Source organism: Paramisgurnus dabryanus, chromosome 3 (assembly GCF_030506205.2).
Source record: "Paramisgurnus dabryanus chromosome 3, PD_genome_1.1, whole genome shotgun sequence".
NCBI lineage: Eukaryota > Metazoa > Chordata > Actinopteri > Cypriniformes > Cobitidae > Paramisgurnus > Paramisgurnus dabryanus.
In genome coordinates, this window is record NC_133339.1 from 33,098,436 (window position 1) to 33,107,307 (window position 8,872).

The window sequence follows — 8,872 nt, forward strand, 5'->3', positions numbered from 1 at the left end:
TCTGGATCCAGTCTGGGATCGTAAGCTTTGGCATAGGATGTGCTCAAGCTCAGTTTCCTGGTGTGTATACCCGAGTTTCTCAGTACCAGAGTTGGATCAACCAGCATATCACCACCAACCAGCCAGGATTCATTTCGTTTACCTCCAATGGTACTGACAGTGACCTAAGTGTGAGCTGTGCCAGTGTACCCGCCATTCAGTCAACTGCTGCATCTATAATTGCCACGACCCCTGCACGTAAGATTCCTTTAGGTTACTTTAAAGAGGCTATGAACCTGTCGATTTTATTGTTTTATATTGTTGTCTGAGGTCTACTTATGATGTCCGCGTGGTTTTTACATAAAAAGCAATAAGTAATAGGCTATTTTGTAACATGGTTCTGATGCTGTCTGGAGAAATGGTTCGTTTGAAGGGGCAGGCTGCATTGAAGACCTAAACGTAAACACCCACTACTATGATTGGATAGCTTCACTCCCCGTCATTACATGTGGGGAAATGTTTTTAAAACATTAATGTGTAAAATTCTTTAATCTCAGAATTCTGATTTTATTCTCAGAATTCTGACTTTAAACTCAAAATTTGAATTCTGACTTTAATCTCAGAATTCTGACTTTAATCTCAGAATTAAAGTCAGAATTCTGAGATTAAAGTCAGAATTCTGAGATTAAAGTCAGAATTCTGAGAATAAAATCAGAATTCTGAGATTAAAATCAGAATTCTGAGATTAAAGTCAGAATTCTGAGAATAAAGTCAGAATTCAAATATTTTTTTCACTATTGGCCCTAATCCTCTTCCGTATTTCTTGATGAACAAAACGAAAAAGTAAATAAGTCTAGTTTTAAGACAAATAATATACAATTTAAGTGACATTGTCCTTAAAGCAAGCAAAATTATCTGCCAATGGGGTGAGAAAAAAAAATTATGAAATAAGATTTATTTTTTCTTAAACACTTAATTCAAGTAAAATTTTCTCACCCCATTGGCAGATATTTTTGCTTGCTTTAAGCATAAATTCACTTAAATTGTATATTTTTTGTCTAAAAACTAGTATTATTTTCTTAGGTCATTTAGCTCATCAAGAAAATACATCTTGATTTAAGAATTTTTAGATATTTCTACTGAAATCCAGACAAAAATACTAAGTAAGAAAGTCATTTTTTGCAGTGCTTAACACTAAACAGACTAGACTTAACACTAAACTTGACAATGAACTACACTTACTTGACTGAATAATAGATTTAACAAGTATTAACAGACAGGATAAGTACAAAACAAACAAGCAATAATGAGGTGATTAACGAGGAGACGATGGGGTGGGGTGATAGACGAGACAAGCAAAGCACATGGCCTGATAAACAAAGCCACATGCTTTGACAAAACATGGTACTGCCAGAACCCTGTCACAAGGAGCTAGAAACTATGACAAGAAAGGGTCCAGACAGGATCCTGACAGAAACATAGTATTTTAGTCAAATGTTTTACTCACTATGTATGCAGTACTGTTTTGCCTTTCCTGTCAGATCCAATATTAGTGGTGTTATTGATCACAGTCTTTCTCAAAATCCAGCATTGACTTATGTCTTCTTTACAAATGAATCCGCAATACACAAAGTAAACAAACACTCCCCGTGCGAGCTGGAACTTCTTTAAAAATAAACTTAATCCACGCATTCCTAATGTTATGTTCCAAGTATGGTTCCAAGGTAAGTTTATTATACAGCGACTCTGTTCTTCCACAGCCGAACACTCCGTTTCCATGGATACTCATAACAGATCACCGTATCAAAATAAAAGTCTCTCAGAAAAAATTTATTTAAAGTCATTTTGGTTACATTTGGCAATCTTTAAAGACATGTTTATTGAGTTTTGAGACACAGTAAACAGTTTGCTTTGCCCCTGGCCAACATGTGTGTCACGCAAAGCTGTGGGCGGGGCTACAAAAGTGATCTTGTATTCTGGGTTTAGAGGAGGTGTTGAATTCTAATCTGACTTCACATTTCAGCACATTCCTGAACCAACCGGTTTCTTGGCTTGATGCCAACAACTGTTATATTTCAGTAAAGAGGACGTTTTCAGTTCTGAAGCTTGCAGGATGTTCATTTAAGTATGATGACCTCTTATATAGCAGAATATCAAGTTCAAATTGAGTTTTTGATTCACTGCCTCTCCAAAGCAAATTATAATGCCATCAAGCTAAATACTTTTTAGTATCTGCTTTCTCTAGGGTTTGATCTCATGACCTTAGCATTTCTAAGAAACACACCTAAGAACTTCTAAGAAGATGAAACACAATAATTTGGTAATTAGTTCTTTGTATTGTCTTTCTTTAGCTGTGGTGTGTGGAATGGCCAAACTGAACACCCTTGTTGGAGGAGGTAACTCACTCGCATCCTCTGGCACGTGGCCTTGGATGGCCAGTCTACAATTTAACGGCAGTCACGTCTGCGGAGGAACGATGGTTGCCGAGCGGTTTGTCATGACCACTGCCAGCTGTTTTTCCAGGTAATGCCATTTCATTGGCAAAGTATTTTCAACTGGAATCAAATCAGATTGACCAGTTCATTAGAAACGTCTTTTTGTTACTCAGATCAACAAATTCATCCCAGTGGACTGTGATCCTGGGCCGTTTGAATCAGAACAGTTCCAACCCCAATGAGGTCTCTGTAAAAGTCGCCAACATCACCATCAGCAATTTGACAGGTGACAACATTGCTGTCGTGCAGCTGGCCAGTGCACCAAAACTCTCAAATTATATTCAACCGATATGTGTGGACCTGGGAGGTACTTCCTTCAATATTAATGCTACATGCTGGACGGCAGGCTGGGGCTCAGGATCAGGTTAGTATTTCATGTTTGAGTGTCTTCCATATGATGTGTCCAAAAATATATGAGAGGATGTGCTATTGTAACTGTATAAGGCGAATGTTGTTAAAGCTAAAGTTAGACACGCCATGTGTTGTTACAGCTAAGGTTAGACACACCATGAAGGACAATACAGTAGATTTGAGTGGCGGCTTATTTAACTACATAGCTGCTACATAGTAAAAAGTATTATAGGATACATTTTTCATGTTATTATGTTTTTCCTTAGATGTGTTTTCATTGTATTTGTTTTTTACAGTTACCCAAACCCTTCAACAAATCCAAACCACCATTGTGAATTGTGGGAACTCATCTTCAAACAGCAGTATTTGTACAACTGCCATGAACTTACAGGAGGTAAGTTTATTCTGAATAAATATAAACAGCTCACATCATTTATGCAGAAAGAAAAAAATAACAGAAAACTCCAGGAGTCTGTGGAAACTGAGAACAATATAATGTATATTTACAGTCATTACAGTCAATAACATTATAAGTCTAATCTCTTTCTGTGTCTCTCAGGGTTATCAGGGTGGTCCTCTGATGTGTAAGCAAGGTCTGTCATGGATCCAGGCTGCTGTTGTGACGATACAAAGCAACAGCACTAACACAAGCATCAGTAACTCCACAGTAGCGAGCCGGATCGCTCGCGCCCAAGATATCCAGGTCTTCACTAAAACCTCAAGCTATTCATCATTCCTGACGTCTGTGGTGGGTTCTTTCCCCCCAAAACAAACAAACAGCACAAGTGCAGCTGTAGGAAGCACCCCGAATTCCTCCACCAGTGTGTCTCACTTTTCTTTATGTGTTACAACTGCACTCCTGTTTTCACTTTCAGCGCTGCAGATCTTTCACTGTGACTGAGATCAATGAAGTCTGAGTAGAAACATTTTGATTTACCTTGAATGTGACTGTAAAATGTGATAAATAATGCCGGTTTTCATTCAATTCATCAGACTGATTATAGACTGTTAATGCTTTAACAGTGTTCGAATTATGTCAAATCTTATGGGGGGTCCCCTAGCTAAGCCCCACCCCCCGGCCAAGCCCCACCCCCCTCATTATAGGGTCGCTGTGATTTCACAACGTAAGATGTGATCGTCCTTGATCAACATTCATCTGATCCTGGTTTTAATCAAAGAAACCCCAAATTACCCTTAACTCAAACTCTAAAAAAAGTTTACCCCTCAAATTAGTGTGAAACACTGGCAAGGGCAGAACTTTAAAACAGAATAGGGGTGAAATATGGTGGACTCATTCTTAAATTACATAATTTTACTATATAGTAGTGGTAAAATGAATGATTACATTGCGTTTTTTGAGTCATAGATTGAATCATTTTCGGATCAGCAAAACTTATGAGCATATAAAAATAGAAAAGAACAAAGTTACAAATAAAGCAAGATCTAACAGTAGTATTTAGGTACATAAATAGAATCAAATGAATAATAACACTGTCTTCTTCACTGTATAAATTACATATAATTAATCTTTTTAAAGATACATAATTTTAAAGATAGTTATCATGCCACCAGGTTGAAGGTTGCTGTCCCCAGCACTCACAGCAGCCCCATTCGCGTAATTTGCGGGTGGTATACGTCCCCACCGCTTTATGACCAAGTTGATTGTGCCCCAGCTTCCGACCACGAAGTAGGCTAATTCTTGCGTTCATAATCATAATTAGGGTCCATATTCATTTAAAACGCATGTACAACGCATGACGCGCCGCCGCCTTCTGCTTTTCAAAGCGGTCGCCTGTGAACACAAGTTTTGTTTTAGACGCGTCTATTTGAGTGCACTTGCTGCACGTTTAGATTTAAAATAAACTTGAGCGCAACTTGATACCTTGATAAAAGGTAAATGTAAAAAAAAGGTGAAAATCTACCGGTAAGTTATATATGTAACAATGATTAATCTATTTATAGTTATTCTTCATCTATTTCATGCAAACGCTAGGGGAAAAAATATAGGGGAAAACATTTGTTCCTTTTCAGCAGTTGATAACTTGATAAAAGGTAAATGTCGTATTTTTTATATCTACCGGTAAGTTATATATGTAACAATGATTAATCTATTAATAGTTATTCTTCATCTATTTCATGCAAAACGCTAGGGGAAAAAGTATAGGGGAAAAAATTTGATCCTTTTCAGCAGTTTTTGAATAAGTTTAATTGAATAATATTAAAATACCTTATGGTAGGGCTGCATGATTATGGCAAAAACATAACTGTTTTTAGACTATTTGCATTGAATTGGAAACAATATTTTTGGAAAATATATTAATTGCAAGGCTGCAAAGAATAGTGCACTGAGGATTTAATTATATTATTTTAATATAGTCAGTGGTGAACTAAAGTGGGCCGGTCTAAGACATGAAACCCCAGGGCTGAAAATGAGTCCCACTTCGGCCCTGCATGTTACATTTTTCCAAGGTTTAAAAAAACACATGCAAAAGATACTTTCTACAAATAATTATTTATTTCTGAAAGATGCGTAGTTGAGTGATAGGCTAAGTATTAAAGAGACTATCATTTATTATCATTTAAGCGTGATATCTTCTGCTTTCCTAATAAAATATTTTGTGTGACTGGGTTGACCAGCCGTCAGTCTGAGTGGATAGCTTTGCCACTGTTATAAAATAATTGTTTGAGAAGATTTTTTAAAAAACCCTTTAACCTAAAGATTACTAAAGATTCTCACCGCAACTGAGGTAAAAAATACTCCACATGCAGATAGAGACACTCGTCTGTCAATTCCTCCAGAAAACAGCATGAGGCGCACTTGCGAGTTTCTTTATTTCGGACAGAAGTCATTTGAATTATTTTATTGCGAAATTGGGACAAATAATGGACAGTATCGCTTTGTGACACGCAAAATGAGGATTTTAAATTTATGTAGTATTTTAATTTTAATAAAAACCAGGGGACCCCCCTAATTTATATTTTTGTGCTTTATGGGGGGTCCCTTAAGGCTTATAGGAGGTCCGGGACCCCCCCAGACCCCCTTCAATTCGAACACTGTGCTTTAATCAGAAGGCTTCAATATTTCTTTTTTATTTGATTTATGAGAAATATTCTTGTACAGAGATCTTACTGGCTGTAAGTTCAGAATGACTGCTTAAGTTTAAACTGTAACCCGGGCATTTTTCTTCTACTGTCTATACACATTGCATTGTTCTGTACAATTTGCATTGTAGCATTTCTATGCAAACTTGCACTTTATGGTGATGTCCCAGTTTTAAGTGTTTCAGTTCTAATAGCTAAAATACTGCTACTGTATCATATTTAACACATTACCTCAAGCTGTGCCACACTTGGGTCATTGCTATAAGTTTATAATGATCTAAATTAGAGAGAACTTCAGAAAAGATTGTGTGATTTTTAATAGCAGTTTAGCTATGATTTCCTATGAGCGAACTCTTTATACCACACTTTTTTAATGTGAACTGTAAAAAAAATCAAATGTTTGTAAGTAAATTTTTTTTACTTTGAAATGAAAAAATAAAACATTGATGTTAAATTCATTGGCAGAGATCTATTCTTTTCTCAGGTTTCTATATGAAAAACACAAAAGCAAGTGGTATAAATGCTAACACATTGTAAATTCTTTAAATTCTGGTAAGCTGTTTCAAAATATATAAACATTTATGACTAACATGAACTGTCCTTAATTTGTTATTCTTACCTGTAGGCTATATTTTTATTTTAACAACACTGCATGAAATGCATCAAATCAGGGATCGCGTCAGTGATTTGCAACATATATATATATATACACTGTTCATGAGAGGCTGCACTACAAACCCTTTCATGAGCTGTCCTTCAGTCATTTTTAGCCCTAGGCAACTGCTTATCTCGTCTACGCCACAGGCCGGCCCTGTTCCCAGCAGAGGTGCTTAAAAATTACTTCCTGGAACAAACCTGTATTTCAACCTATATTTAAAGCAATGGACCTTTCAAATGATTACTGTAACTATGTTGAAAATATTTAAGCAGCCAGTGTAATTTTAATAGTTTTACAAGAAAAAACCATACAAGTAGGTTATGTTAAAAAAAATCTCATTATGAAATTACTATGATGGCACTTTTTGTCTGTATAATTGGGATTATGTGAGTAGTAGTAGTTATAAATAGAATTAATATTAAAGTAGTATGTAATGAGTAGCCCAGTAGTCATTTTTGATACTTACAAAATTCACATGGCTGTTTAAATATTATACTAACACAGAAATAAATACTGATTTACAGCATATAACTATTATTCATTATGATGGAGTGTACATTAATGACGATCATGACAATGAAATAAATTGTGTAAAGAAAGTAAATATGACATATGAGATAAGACTTTACAATTGTATTTGTTAACATTAGTAAACTCACTCACTCACTCACTCACTCGATCACTTCACACTCACTCACTTAAAGGAACAGTATGTAAGAAATGTATATCAATTAATTATAAAATGGCCCTGATATGTCACTAGACATTAAGAAATCATTTTCATTTCAAATACTTATATCACTGACAACAGTGGTCCAGCCAGGATATTGTCATTTAAAAAGTGGAGTTGCAGCCCTCAATTGATGTTGATGTTGTCATTTTGTATATTGGCCACCTGCTGTGTGATTGCAGTACCAGTTTTAGCCACAAGTTTTGTGATTGCAATACCAGTTTTGGCCACAATCCTACATACTGTTCCTTTAAATGCATTAACCAACAAAAATGAGCAATATCGGTTTCCAACATGTATTGATCTTTGTTAATGTTTGTTAATGCCAGTACAGTTGTTTATGTTAGTTCTCTAATCTTAACAAATCAACCTTAAACCAAGATCTCGATTTTATTGTTAAAATTTGCCTTGTCGTACAGTTTGATATGGTGCGATAAATGGCTTGATAAATTTTTTGATATTTACAATAATGTGTTAAGATTAACAGATATAACATCCAAAGATTTTCCCTGTTAGGGTGAAACTTTTGGTAAAAGACAAAATTAAAGTTACATTCAAACATTAATTGTAGATTATGGAAGTGTAATACTGCACATTTTAGTGGTTGTTATGTAAAAACGTGTTTATTGTTTTGACCTATTAGTTATAAAAGTGGCTAATGACTGTCAGCGTGTGTCTTTATTTGATGACAAAAAGGTAACAGATGTGAATAGTTTTGGATTTTGTAAGTAGTTTGTAAAATTGAGATTGTAGTTGTAATTTTAAAGCGTAACACTTTTTAACAATTAGTTAATGCATTGAACTACTTCTACATCATTTATTTATCTTATTCATATAAATTTTAGCATTTACTAATGCATTTATAAAATCAAGCGTTGTAACTGTTAACATTAATTAATGCACCATAAACATGAATAACTATTTTGACAGTAACATTAACAAGAATGAATACTTGTTGAAAAACTATATTGTTCATGTTAGTTTGACTAATTTATACTAATTAATTTACTAATTTACTATTACAACATTATTGTAAAGTGAATGAGTGTCAACATACATTTCAAGTTGTGACAGTAAGTGGCTGTTAAAATTCAGTGGACTGTGACTGAATGAATGGGTTACTTAAATACGTCATGAGAATTCCCCCGGTGTCTTAAAACAGGACATACTGTTCTTTTCTGCCTAGTGTATGAATAAATTATCAAGCTCTATCTGTCTTGTTTTTTTTTTTTTGTCTTTTTGATTGAATGTGACTTCAAAGTACACAACCATCACTTTAAAGCTTCTCAACAAAATGCAAAACGTATTTTTTTTCCTGTATAGCTCATTGGTTGAGCATTGTGTTTGCAGTGCAACAGGTCATGGGTTTGGGAACCCAAATACTGATAAAATGTATAGCTTGTAATGCACTGTAAGTCCCTTTGGATGAAAGTGTCTGCCAAATGCATAAATGTAAAGTGCTAAAGTGATATTGATAGTGATTAAACAACCTTATCAATGATCTGAACTCTGTGGTTCAGTGGTTCATACCGTAATAATAAGTGCTGTTAAGTTCTA